A 13,925-nucleotide genomic window follows, 5' to 3' on the forward strand; every position below is an offset into this window, starting at 1 on the left:
TCACATGCAAGTAGGAGGAGTAAGAAGGGTTCCTGGCAAATCCGGGTTATGGATTGCATTTAAAAAGGCCCCGTGGGAGTGCAATGGGCCCCTGTCTTGCTGCTTAGCAATAATGGTATGGGTTTAGGTTCTGCTGTGTGTACTGGTGGTTGACTGCCCCCCAGCCCAGAGTGTGCATGGAAAATTGTCTGGCAGCCTCCCTGACAGCAAGCAGTGATAGTGCCCATGAAGGGGACCTTGTTGGGCCCGCCCCTTTCACGGTTATCGCTTCTCGGCCTTTTGGCTAAGATCAAGTGTAGTATCTGCTCACTTGGTCTGGTCAGAGGGTGTCTGGGGTACCCGGCTCCTTGGCCTGGGGGGATCGTCCTTCTTAACGGAGGGACTTCACCCCCCTGCTGCTATTAGGGAGCCGGCTTAGTCCCCAGACAACGGGGGGCGATCACCCTTCACTGCCCACTCTTTGTTGGGGGAGTGTTTTTCTGTCCCTGCCTGGACACGCCTATTGAAGATGGAAGAGATCATGGACACCTCTCAATCTGTTGGAGAGGAGGTTCCTTTTTTTGGGAAGATCAAGAATGGGGTCCGGATCCTGCTGAAAGACCTTGAGAAGAAAAGAAGAGGACTTTCCTTTGTAATGGAGGAAATTCTTTTTGGAGTTTTGGAAATTGCAAAGACACAAATCCTTTCCATGTTGGAATTTCCAAAGAAGGGGTGCTTTGATGTTATTTTGGTTTCCGAAGAGGATTATGATTTATTTTGGAAGAAATTTGAGACAATCAAGTCTGATCCAGTGTGGGAGGGCGTGGAAGTCATTCCCCACTTTCCCAGGAGAGAAAGAATTTTAACGGTGAGGATGTATAGTCCTTACGTCCCTGAGGAGGATATTATAATTCTTTTGACCCAATTTTGTGAGGAAATTGCGCCACTTGGGAAAATTTATAATCAGTATTGAGTCTGGACAACAAAGTGGAGATTTAAAGTAAAGTTCAAGGAAGACGCAGATGGAAGAGTTCTTTATCCCCCTGCCCGTTTTAAAATAGGGGTTATCAATGGAGATATGTTTTTTGCAGGTATGCAGAATTTCTGTAGAAAATGCAAGAAATATGGCCATTTAAAGGAAGAGTGCACCTCAATGTGGTGCCAAAAATGCCAAAAAGAAGGTCATGAAATCGAATCCTGTAGCCAAAAAAGTAAATGTAATTTATGTAACAAAATTGGTCACATGTATGTGAACTGTCCAAAGAGGAAGAAGAAAAGAGAAGAAGAAGTTTCTGAACAAGAGCCAGAAATTAAAAGATCTGTGAGAAAAGATAAGGAAGTGGTAACCCAAGAGCCAAAAATTGTTGGAAAAGAGATGATAGTAGAAGAAAAGAACATTGGAGAGCATAAGAGTAAAAAGAAAAATGAAGAGCCGGTGAGAGATTTAAGAGGATATTCAGGGTCTTTCCAAACTATTTTGGAGAGAGCTCCAGATGAGGAAAGAGAATTGTTCTTACAGGACCTGGATGATCTATTATCCACCTTTAAAGCCCAGTTGCCTGCAGTAAGAAACAAAGTTTATGATTCTTTTCGCCCTGACGTGGATCGATTTATGGTAACTTATAAAATACCGGCCTGGTTGGCCATCCCAGTAAAAAGGGAAATGGAAAAAGGAAGCTTAACCTATGGTTTAATTGATTACTTGGCAGTTTACGCCCGGAGAAAGGGAATGAATTTGTTATAATTTTGGAATGTTTATTATTTTTATTGTTGTTATAATATTTTATTTCAATTTGTCTTTTTTTAGGAATAAATAAAAGTGTTACCTGATGATGAACAAAACAATCGAGTCCATATAAGATCTTGGAGCTCTGATTGAGTTCTGAGGGCTAACTTAAAAAAAAAATCTGTTCTTATCAGTTTAATATCTGATACGTCCCCTATCTGGGGACCATATATTAAATGGATTTTTGAGAACGGGGGCCGATTTCGAAGCTTGCTTCCGTCGCCCTATGCATTGACCCGATATGGCAGTATCTTCGGGTACAGTGCACCACCCCCTTACAGGGTTAAAAAGAAAGATTCCTACTTTCATTGCTACCTGCTTGCTGGCTAGCCAGCTAGCCAGCCCTGTGGGCCTTGCTGCTGCTGCAGCCAAAAAACAAAAGGTGGTGCTGCTGCTGCTTCTGCTGCTTCTGCTTCTGCTTGTGTCTGGCCCCTGTTGGAGCGTCCAGGCACAGGACTTCTGCTGCTGCTGACTAAATGGCCTCCTTAATTGGATCATTTGAGTAGCCAGCACACCTGTGCAGGTAGGGCATGACATGATAGGCAGCTGCCTTGATAGCGGGTGGGTGCTGAATGTTCCTAATTGACAAAATAAGATTAATGCTTATGAAGAAATATAAAATCTCATCCCTTCCCCAATATCGCGCCACACCCCTACCCCTTAATTCCCTGGTTGAACGTGATGGACATATGTCTTTTTTCGACCGTACTAACTATGTAACTATGTAACATAACATGGGGGGGGGGTCTCCTGGCTGTTCACACAGGTGTGTCATTGCTGTACATTGACCATGCATTGCTTCTGTGGTATTGCAAAGGCAAAGACAAATGCTTCCAGCCATCCATTGCACTAATGGATTGGTCATCAGCTGGCTGTCTATGTCCCGCATCAATATAGACCAAAGTACAGAGGGTTAGGCTATGCTATTGTGCACCTACCTGATGCATCAGAAGGTGCGAGGCCCTTGCTAAATTCTGTGCACAGACTTTGAGATCTATGCTTTAGACTGTATCTAAACCTGCTCCAACATGGACTGACATTCTGGCCTACTTTCAGCCGATGCGACTTGTCTGTCGCTGAACAGTCGCTTTTTATGTATTCAGCACCTATGTATAATGTTGTAAAAATGCTCTAGAAGCTAAAGTCGCAGAAATGTCACACATATTTGGCCTGCAACTTTCTGTGCGACAAATTCAGACAGGAAAAATCAGTATAAATCCTTAGAAAATTATCCCCCAGTGTCTCCATCTGCTGGCGGTATTGAATAAGCATTGCTGCACTGATGGGGTATGCATTAGACGAAAAAAAAGAAGAAAAAGAAGAATAATACGCCCAGAAAAGAGGCGAAAAGGAGAAAAACGTAAAAAAACGTGAAAAAAAAGTAAGAGGAAGAGAAGGGAAAAAAAGGTGGAAATGGGTTTAAAAGTGATTTCGGCGGAGAAATATATATATATATATATATATATATATATATATATATATATATATATATATATGCGCACACACACACATAGATATAAACGTATTCTCCGTTGAGATATTGCAGCCGCTGCTGTGTCCAGGCCCAGGAGCCTTAGCACTGTGCTGTGATGTCACTCAATACCACTGACATCACTAGGTGTAAACAACATCTCTCCTTTGCTGTGTATGTGACTATGGAGCTGTTTGGTGATGTCGTCTATTACGGCCTTCATAGAAGCAACAGGAGATTGTTGCATCCATCTTGAACCCTCAGAACTACAGTGCTATGATGTCACTCACTTCCACAGGCCTTGCAGAGTGTAAACAACAACAACCCAGCTTTGTTGTGTATGTAACCAAAGGGATTTGTGATGTCACCTAGAACCTTCACAGCAGCGACAGCTTTATGAGGAGCATCAGCACTGCTCTGCCTGAGCAGAACCATCACCGCCATAGGTTGTCAAATAACCCGGATTTAACCCACACAGGTAAGTCCAATGGGGTGCAGGCATGTCCTCTATGCTTACAGCTTCCCGTGGGTGTTGGTTTGATACCGTTTGGGGACAGCCAAGGAGGCATCTGCAGGCAACAAAGGTAGGTGTGTGCTTGTGTGTGTGTTTCCTATGCAGATCCTAAGCCCAGTGTCACATGCAAGTAGGAGGAGTAAGAAGGGTTCCTGGCAAATCCGGGTTATGGATTGCATTTAAAAAGGCCCCGTGGGAGTGCAATGGGCCCCTGTCTTGCTGCTTAGCAATAATGGTATGGGTTTAGGTTCTGCTGTGTGTACTGGTGGTTGACTGCCCCCCAGCCCAGAGTGTGCATGGAAAATTGTCTGGCAGCCTCCCTGACAGCAAGCAGTGATAGTGCCCATGAAGGGGACCTTGTTGGGCCCGCCCCTTTCACGGTTATCGCTTCTCGGCCTTTTGGCTAAGATCAAGTGTAGTATCTGTTCTTATCAGTTTAATATCTGATACGTCCCCTATCTGGGGACCATATATTAAATGGATTTTTGAGAACGGGGGCCGATTTCGAAGCTTGCTTCCGTCGCCCTATGCATTGACCCGATATGGCAGTATCTTCGGGTACAGTGCACCACCCCCTTACAGGGTTAAAAAGAAAGATTCCTACTTTCATTGCTACCTGCTTGCTGGCTAGCCAGCTAGCCAGCCCTGTGGGCCTTGCTGCTGCTGCAGCCAAAAAACAAAAGGTGGTGCTGCTGCTGCTTCTGCTGCTTCTGCTTCTGCTTGTGTCTGGCCCCTGTTGGAGCGTCCAGGCACAGGACTTCTGCTGCTGCTGACTAAATGGCCTCCTTAATTGGATCATTTGAGTAGCCAGCACACCTGTGCAGGTAGGGCATGACATGATAGGCAGCTGCCTTGATAGCGGGTGGGTGCTGAATGTTCCTAATTGACAAAATAAGATTAATGCTTATGAAGAAATATAAAATCTCATCCCTTCCCCAATATCGCGCCACACCCCTACCCCTTAATTCCCTGGTTGAACGTGATGGACATATGTCTTTTTTCGACCGTACTAACTATGTAACTATGTAACATAACATGGGGGGGGGGTCTCCTGGCTGTTCACACAGGTGTGTCATTGCTGTACATTGACCATGCATTGCTTCTGTGGTATTGCAAAGGCAAAGACAAATGCTTCCAGCCATCCATTGCACTAATGGATTGGTCATCAGCTGGCTGTCTATGTCCCGCATCAATATAGACCAAAGTACAGAGGGTTAGGCTATGCTATTGTGCACCTACCTGATGCATCAGAAGGTGCGAGGCCCTTGCTAAATTCTGTGCACAGACTTTGAGATCTATGCTTTAGACTGTATCTAAACCTGCTCCAACATGGACTGACATTCTGGCCTACTTTCAGCCGATGCGACTTGTCTGTCGCTGAACAGTCGCTTTTTATGTATTCAGCACCTATGTATAATGTTGTAAAAATGCTCTAGAAGCTAAAGTCGCAGAAATGTCACACATATTTGGCCTGCAACTTTCTGTGCGACAAATTCAGACAGGAAAAATCAGTATAAATCCTTAGAAAATTATCCCCCAGTGTCTCCATCTGCTGGCGGTATTGAATAAGCATTGCTGCACTGATGGGGTATGCATTAGACGAAAAAAAAGAAGAAAAAGAAGAATAATACGCCCAGAAAAGAGGCGAAAAGGAGAAAAACGTAAAAAAACGTGAAAAAAAAGTAAGAGGAAGAGAAGGGAAAAAAAGGTGGAAATGGGTTTAAAAGTGATTTCGGCGGAGAAATATATATATATATATATATATATATATATATATGCGCACACACACACATAGATATAAACGTATTCTCCGTTGAGATATTGCAGCCGCTGCTGTGTCCAGGCCCAGGAGCCTTAGCACTGTGCTGTGATGTCACTCAATACCACTGACATCACTAGGTGTAAACAACATCTCTCCTTTGCTGTGTATGTGACTATGGAGCTGTTTGGTGATGTCGTCTATTACGGCCTTCATAGAAGCAACAGGAGATTGTTGCATCCATCTTGAACCCTCAGAACTACAGTGCTATGATGTCACTCACTTCCACAGGCCTTGCAGAGTGTAAACAACAACAACCCAGCTTTGTTGTGTATGTAACCAAAGGGATTTGTGATGTCACCTAGAACCTTCACAGCAGCGACAGCTTTATGAGGAGCATCAGCACTGCTCTGCCTGAGCAGAACCATCACCGCCATAGGTTGTCAAATAACCCGGATTTAACCCACACAGGTAAGTCCAATGGGGTGCAGGCATGTCCTCTATGCTTACAGCTTCCCGTGGGTGTTGGTTTGATACCGTTTGGGGACAGCCAAGGAGGCATCTGCAGGCAACAAAGGTAGGTGTGTGCTTGTGTGTGTGTTTCCTATGCAGATCCTAAGCCCAGTGTCACATGCAAGTAGGAGGAGTAAGAAGGGTTCCTGGCAAATCCGGGTTATGGATTGCATTTAAAAAGGCCCCGTGGGAGTGCAATGGGCCCCTGTCTTGCTGCTTAGCAATAATGGTATGGGTTTAGGTTCTGCTGTGTGTACTGGTGGTTGACTGCCCCCCAGCCCAGAGTGTGCATGGAAAATTGTCTGGCAGCCTCCCTGACAGCAAGCAGTGATAGTGCCCATGAAGGGGACCTTGTTGGGCCCGCCCCTTTCACGGTTATCGCTTCTCGGCCTTTTGGCTAAGATCAAGTGTAGTATCTGTTCTTATCAGTTTAATATCTGATACGTCCCCTATCTGGGGACCATATATTAAATGGATTTTTGAGAACGGGGGCCGATTTCGAAGCTTGCTTCCGTCGCCCTATGCATTGACCCGATATGGCAGTATCTTCGGGTACAGTGCACCACCCCCTTACAGGGTTAAAAAGAAAGATTCCTACTTTCATTGCTACCTGCTTGCTGGCTAGCCAGCTAGCCAGCCCTGTGGGCCTTGCTGCTGCTGCAGCCAAAAAACAAAAGGTGGTGGTGCTGCTGCTGCTTCTGCTGCTTCTGCTTCTGCTTGTGTCTGGCCCCTGTTGGAGCGTCCAGGCACAGGACTTCTGCTGCTGCTGACTAAATGGCCTCCTTAATTGGATCATTTGAGTAGCCAGCACACCTGTGCAGGTAGGGCATGACATGATAGGCAGCTGCCTTGATAGCGGGTGGGTGCTGAATGTTCCTAATTGACAAAATAAGATTAATGCTTATGAAGAAATATAAAATCTCATCCCTTCCCCAATATCGCGCCACACCCCTACCCCTTAATTCCCTGGTTGAACGTGATGGACATATGTCTTTTTTCGACCGTACTAACTATGTAACTATGTAACATAACATGGGGGGGGGGTCTCCTGGCTGTTCACACAGGTGTGTCATTGCTGTACATTGACCATGCATTGCTTCTGTGGTATTGCAAAGGCAAAGACAAATGCTTCCAGCCATCCATTGCACTAATGGATTGGTCATCAGCTGGCTGTCTATGTCCCGCATCAATATAGACCAAAGTACAGAGGGTTAGGCTATGCTATTGTGCACCTACCTGATGCATCAGAAGGTGCGAGGCCCTTGCTAAATTCTGTGCACAGACTTTGAGATCTATGCTTTAGACTGTATCTAAACCTTCTCCAACATGGACTGACATTCTGGCCTACTTTCAGCCGATGCGACTTGTCTGTCGCTGAACAGTCGCTTTTTATGTATTCAGCACCTATGTATAATGTTGTAAAAATGCTCTAGAAGCTAAAGTCGCAGAAATGTCACACATATTTGGCCTGCAACTTTCTGTGCGACAAATTCAGACAGGAAAAATCAGTATTAAATCCTTAGAAAATATCCCCCAGTGTCTCCATCTGCTGGCGGTATTGAATAAGCCTTGCTGCACTGATGGGGTATGCATTAGACGAAAAAAAGAAGAAAAAGAAGAATAATACGCCCAGAAAAGAGGCGAAAAGGAGAAAAACGTAAAAAAAACGTGAAAAAAAAGTAAGAGGAATAGAAGGGAAAAAAGGTGGAAATGGGTTTAAAAGTGATTTCGGCGGAGAAATATATATATATTATATATATATTATATATATATTATATAAATATATTATATATGCGCACACACACATATAGATATAAACGTATTCTCTCGTTGAGATATTGCAGCCGCTGCTGTGTCCAGGCCCAGGAGCCTTAGCACTGTGCTGTGATGTCACTCAATACCACTGACATCACTAGGTGTAAACAACATCTCTCCTTTGCTGTGTATGTGACTATGGAGCTGTTTGGTGATGTCGTCTATTACGGCCTTCATAGAAGCAACAGGAGATTGTTGCATCCATCTTGAACCCTCAGAACTACAGTGCTATGATGTCACTCACTTCCACAGGCCTTGCAGAGATAAACAACAACAACCCAGCTTTGTTGTGTATGTAACCAAAGGGATTTGTGATGTCACCTAGAACCTTTCACAGCAGCGACAGCTTTATGAGGAGCATCAGCACTGCTCTGCCTGAGCAGAACCATCACCGCCATAGGTTGTCAAATAACCCGGATTTAACCCACACAGGTAAGTCCAATGGGGTGCAGGCATGTCCTCTATGCTTACAGCTTCCCGTGGGTGTTGGTTTGATACCGTTTGGGGACAGCCAAGGAGGCATCTGCAGGCAACAAAGGTAGGTGTGTGCTTGTGTGTGTGTTTTCCTATGCAGATCCTAAGCCCAGTGTCACATGCAAGTAGGAGGAGTAGAAGGGTTCCTGCAAATCGGGTTATGGATTGCATTTAAAAAGGCCCCGTGGGAGTGCAATGGGCCCCTGTCTTGCTGCTTAGCAATAATGGTATGGGTTTAGGTTCTGCTGTGTGTACTGGTGTTGACTGCCCCCCAGCCCAGAGTGTGCATGGAAAATTGTCTGGCAAGCCTCCCTGACAGCAAGCAGTGATAGTGCCCATGAAGGGGACCTTGTTGGGCCCGCCCCTTTCACGGTTATCGCTTCCTCGGCCTTTTGGCTAAGATCAAGTGTAGTATCTGTTCTTATCAGTTTAATATCTGATACGTCCCCTATTGGGGACCATATATTAAATGGATTTTGAGAACGGGGGCCGATTCGAAGCTTGCTTCCGTCGCCCTATGCATTGACCCGATATGGCAGTATCTTCGGGTACAGTGCACCACCCCCTTACAGGGTTAAAAAGAAAGATTCCTACTTTCATTGCTACCTGCTTGCTGGCTAGCCAGCTAGCCAGCCTGTGGGCCTTGCTGCTGCTGCAGCCAAAAAACAAAGGTTGGTGCTGCTGCTGCTTCTGCTGCTTCTGCTTCTGCTTGTGTCTGGCCCCTGTTGGAGCGTCCAGGCACAGGACTTCTGCTGCTGCTGACTAAATGGCCTCCTTAATTGGATCATTTGAGTAGCCAGCACACCTGTGCAGGTAGGGCATGACATGATAGGCAGCTGCCTTGATAGCGGGTGGGTGCTGAATGTTCCTAATTGACAAAATAAGATTAATGCTTATGATGAAATATAAAATCTCATCCCTTCCCCAATATCGCGCCACACCCCTACCCCTTAATTCCCTGGTTGAACGTGATGGACATATGTCTTTTTCGACCGTACTAACTATGTAACTATGTAACATAACATGGGGGGGGGGGGGGTCTCCTGGCTGTTCACACAGGGTGTGTCATTGCTGTACATTGACCATGCATTGCTTCTGTGGTATTGCAAAGGCAAAGACAAATGCTTCCAGCCATCCATTGCACTAATGGATTGGTCATCAGCTGGCTGTCTATGTCCCGCATCAATATAGACCAAAGTACAGAGGGTTAGGCTATGCTATTGTGCACCTACCTGATGCATCAGAAGGTGCGAGGCCCTTGCTAATTCTGTGCACAGACTTTGAGATCTATGCTTTAGACTGTATCTAAACCTGCTCCAACATGGACTGACATTCTGGCCTACTTTCAGCCGATGCGACTTGTCCTGTCGCTGAACAGTCGCTTTTTATGTATTCAGCACCTATGTATAATGTTGTAAAAATGCTCTAGAAGCTAAAGTCGCAGAAATGTCACACATATTTGGCCTGCAACTTTCTGTGCGACAAATTCAGACAGGAAAAATCAGTATAAAATCCTTAGAAAATTATCCCCCAGTGTCTCCATCTGCTGGCGGTATTGAATAAGCATTGCTGCACTGATGGGGTATGCATAGACGAAAAAAAAGAAGAAAAAGAAGAATAATACGCCCAGAAAAGAGGCGAAAAGGAGAAAAACGTAAAAAAACGTGAAAAAAAAGTAAGAGGAAGAGAAGGGAAAAAAAGGTGGAAATGGGTTTAAAAGTGATTTCGGCGGAGAAATATATATATATATATATATATATATATATATATATATATATATATATATGCGCACACACACATATAGATATAAACGTATTCTCCGTTGAGATATTGCAGCCGCTGCTGTGTCCAGGCCCAGGAGCCTTAGCACTGTGCTGTGATGTCACTCAATACCACTGACATCACTAGGTGTAAACAACATCTCTCCTTTGCTGTGTATGTGACTATGGAGCTGTTTGGTGATGTCGTCTATTACGGCCTTCATAGAAGCAACAGGAGATTGTTGCATCCATCTTGAACCCTCAGAACTACAGTGCTATGATGTCACTCACTTCCACAGGCCTTGCAGAGTGTAAACAACAACAACCCAGCTTTGTTGTGTATGTAACCAAAGGGATTTGTGATGTCACCTAGAACCTTCACAGCAGCGACAGCTTTATGAGGAGCATCAGCACTGCTCTGCCTGAGCAGAACCATCACCGCCATAGGTTGTCAAATAACCCGGATTTAACCCACACAGGTAAGTCCAATGGGGTGCAGGCATGTCCTCTATGCTTACAGCTTCCGTGGGTGTTGGTTTGATACCGTTTGGGGACAGCCAAGGAGGCATCTGCAGGCAACAAAGGTAGGTGTGTGCTTGTGTGTGTGTTTCCTATGCAGATCCTAAGCCCAGTGTCACATGCAAGTAGGAGGAGTAAGAAGGGTTCCTGGCAAATCCGGGTTATGGATTGCATTTAAAAAGGCCCCGTGGGAGTGCAATGGGCCCCTGTCTTGCTGCTTAGCAATAATGGTATGGGTTTAGGTTCTGCTGTGTGTACTGGTGGTTGACTGCCCCCCAGCCCAGAGTGTGCATGGAAAATTGTCTGGCAGCCTCCCTGACAGCAAGCAGTGATAGTGCCCATGAAGGGGACCTTGTTGGGCCCGCCCTTTCACGGTTATCGCTTCTCGGCTTTTGGCTAAGATCAAGTGTAGTATCTGTTCTTATCAGTTTAATATCTGATACGTCCCCTATCTGGGGGACCATATATTAAATGGATTTTTGAGAACGGGGGCCGATTTCGAAGCTTGCCTTCCGTCGCCCTATGCATTGACCCGATATGGCAGTATCTTCGGGTACAGTGCACCACCCCCTTACAGGGTTAAAAAGAAAGATTCCTACTTTCATTGCTACCTGCTTGCTGGCTAGCCAGCTAGCCAGCCCTGTGGGCCTTGCTGCTGCTGCAGCCAAAAAACAAAAGGTGGTGCTGCTGCTGCTTCTGCTGCTTCTGCTTGTGTCTGGCCCCTGTTGGAGCGTCCAGGCACAGGACTTCTGCTGCTGCTGACTAAATGGCCTCCTTAATTGGATCATTTGAGTAGCCAGCACACCTGTGCAGGTAGGGCATGACATGATAGGCAGCTGCCTTGATAGCGGGTGGGTGCTGAATGTTCCTAATTGACAAAATAAGATTAATGCTTATGAAGAAATATAAAATCTCATCCCTTCCCCAATATCGCGCCACACCCCTACCCCTTAATTCCCTGGTTGAACTTGATGGACATATGTCTTTTTTCGACCGTACTAACTATGTAACTATGTAACATAACATGGGGGGGGGGGGGTCTCCTGGCTGTTCACACAGGTGTGTCATTGCTGTACATTGACCATGCATTGCTTCTGTGGTATTGCAAAGGCAAAGACAAATGCTTCCAGCCATCCATTGCACTAATGGATTGGTCATCAGCTGGCTGTCTATGTCCCGCATCAATATAGACCAAAGTACAGAGGGTTAGGCTATGCTATTGTGCACCTACCTGATGCATCAGAAGGTGCGAGGCCCTTGCTAAATTCTGTGCACAGACTTTGAGATCTATGCTTTAGACTGTATCTAAACCTGCTCCAACATGGACTGACATTCTGGCCTACTTTCAGCCGATGCGACTTGTCTGTCGCTGAACAGTCGCTTTTTATGTATTCAGCACCTATGTATAATGTTGTAAAAATGCTCTAGAAGCTAAAGTCGCAGAAATGTCACACATATTTGGCCTGCAACTTTCTGTGCGACAAATTCAGACAGGAAAAATCAGTATAAATCCTTAGAAAATTATCCCCCAGTGTCTCCATCTGCTGGCGGTATTGAATAAGCATTGCTGCACTGATGGGGTATGCATTAGACGAAAAAAAAGAAGAAAAAGAAGAATAATACGCCCAGAAAAGAGGCGAAAAGGAGAAAAACGTAAAAAAACGTGAAAAAAAAGTAAGAGGAAGAGAAGGGAAAAAAAGGTGGAAATGGGTTTAAAAGTGATTTCGGCGGAGAAATATATATATATATATATATATATATATATATATATATATATATGCGCACACACACACATAGATATAAACGTATTCTCCGTTGAGATATTGCAGCCGCTGCTGTGTCCAGGCCCAGGAGCCTTAGCACTGTGCTGTGATGTCACTCAATACCACTGACATCACTAGGTGTAAACAACATCTCTCCTTTGCTGTGTATGTGACTATGGAGCTGTTTGGTGATGTCGTCTATTACGGCCTTCATAGAAGCAACAGGAGATTGTTGCATCCATCTTGAACCCTCAGAACTACAGTGCTATGATGTCACTCACTTCCACAGGCCTTGCAGAGTGTAAACAACAACAACCCAGCTTTGTTGTGTATGTAACCATAGGGATTTGTGATGTCACCTAGAACCTTCACAGCAGCGACAGCTTTATGAGGAGCATCAGCACTGCTCTGCCTGAGCAGAACCATCACCGCCATAGGTTGTCAAATAACCCGGATTTAACCCACACAGGTAAGTCCAATGGGGTGCAGGCATGTCCTCTATGCTTACAGCTTCCCGTGGGTGTTGGTTTGATACCGTTTGGGGACAGCCAAGGAGGCATCTGCAGGCAACAAAGGTAGGTGTGTGCTTGTGTGTGTGTTTCCTATGCAGATCCTAAGCCCAGTGTCACATGCAAGTAGGAGGAGTAAGAAGGGTTCCTGGCAAATCCGGGTTATGGATTGCATTTAAAAAGGCCCTGTGGGAGTGCAATGGGCCCCTGTCTTGCTGCTTAGCAATAATGGTATGGGTTTAGGTTCTGCTGTGTGTACTGGTGGTTGACTGCCCCCCAGCCCAGAGTGTGCATGGAAAATTGTCTGGCAGCCTCCCTGACAGCAAGCAGTGATAGTGCCCATGAAGGGGACCTTGTTGGGCCCGCCCCTTTCACGGTTATCGCTTCTCGGCCTTTTGGCTAAGATCAAGTGTAGTATCTGTTCTTATCAGTTTAATATCTGATACGTCCCCTATCTGGGGACCATATATTAAATGGATTTTTGAGAACGGGGGCCGATTTCGAAGCTTGCTTCCGTCGCCCTATGCATTGACCCGATATGGCAGTATCTTCGGGTACAGTGCACCACCCCCTTACAGGGTTAAAAAGAAAGATTCCTACTTTCATTGCTACCTGCTTGCTGGCTAGCCAGCTAGCCAGCCCTGTGGGCCTTGCTGCTGCTGCAGCCAAAAAACAAAAGGTGGTGCTGCTGCTGCTTCTGCTGCTTCTGCTTCTGCTTGTGTCTGGCCCCTGTTGGAGCGTCCAGGCACAGGACTTCTGCTGCTGCTGACTAAATGGCCTCCTTAATTGGATCATTTGAGTAGCCAGCACACCTGTGCAGGTAGGGCATGACATGATAGGCAGCTGCCTTGATAGCGGGTGGGTGCTGAATGTTCCTAATTGACAAAATAAGATTAATGCTTATGAAGAAATATAAAATCTCATCCCTTCCCCAATATCGCGCCACACCCCTACCCCTTAATTCCCTGGTTGAACTTGATGGACATATGTCTTTTTTCGACCGTACTAACTATGTAACTATGTAACATAACATGGGGGGGGGGGGGTCTCCTGGCTGTTCACA

The 13,925-nt window shown here is 45.6% G+C and overlaps 6 non-coding genes and 1 pseudogene across 6 annotated transcripts; all 7 read left to right on the top strand.

The window, feature by feature from the left end:
- The first annotated feature begins 263 nt into the window (after positions 1-263).
- On the top strand, positions 264-400 carry LOC130299688 (U2 spliceosomal RNA; annotated as a pseudogene).
- Positions 401-1,853: 1,453 nt separating this feature from the next.
- Positions 1,854-2,038, top strand: LOC130299735 (U2 spliceosomal RNA). The gene has a single exon (XR_008850820.1). It is a non-coding gene; the product is annotated as a U2 spliceosomal RNA (small nuclear RNA).
- A 2,095-nt stretch (positions 2,039-4,133) lies between these two features.
- On the top strand, positions 4,134-4,324 carry LOC130299709 (U2 spliceosomal RNA). The gene has a single exon (XR_008850796.1). It is a non-coding gene; the product is annotated as a U2 spliceosomal RNA (small nuclear RNA).
- A 2,075-nt stretch (positions 4,325-6,399) lies between these two features.
- Positions 6,400-6,590, top strand: LOC130299710 (U2 spliceosomal RNA). Its single transcript, XR_008850797.1, has one exon. It is a non-coding gene; the product is annotated as a U2 spliceosomal RNA (small nuclear RNA).
- Positions 6,591-8,686: 2,096 nt separating this feature from the next.
- LOC130299733 (U2 spliceosomal RNA) lies at positions 8,687-8,875 on the top strand. Its single transcript, XR_008850818.1, has one exon. It is a non-coding gene; the product is annotated as a U2 spliceosomal RNA (small nuclear RNA).
- A 2,092-nt stretch (positions 8,876-10,967) lies between these two features.
- On the top strand, positions 10,968-11,159 carry LOC130299734 (U2 spliceosomal RNA). The gene has a single exon (XR_008850819.1). It is a non-coding gene; the product is annotated as a U2 spliceosomal RNA (small nuclear RNA).
- Positions 11,160-13,241: 2,082 nt separating this feature from the next.
- On the top strand, positions 13,242-13,432 carry LOC130299711 (U2 spliceosomal RNA). The gene has a single exon (XR_008850798.1). It is a non-coding gene; the product is annotated as a U2 spliceosomal RNA (small nuclear RNA).
- The last annotated feature ends 493 nt before the right edge of the window (positions 13,433-13,925 follow it).

The sequence above is a fragment of the Hyla sarda genome, unplaced genomic scaffold, assembly GCF_029499605.1.
Source record: "Hyla sarda isolate aHylSar1 unplaced genomic scaffold, aHylSar1.hap1 scaffold_1061, whole genome shotgun sequence".
Classification (NCBI taxonomy): Eukaryota; Metazoa; Chordata; class Amphibia; order Anura; family Hylidae; genus Hyla; species Hyla sarda.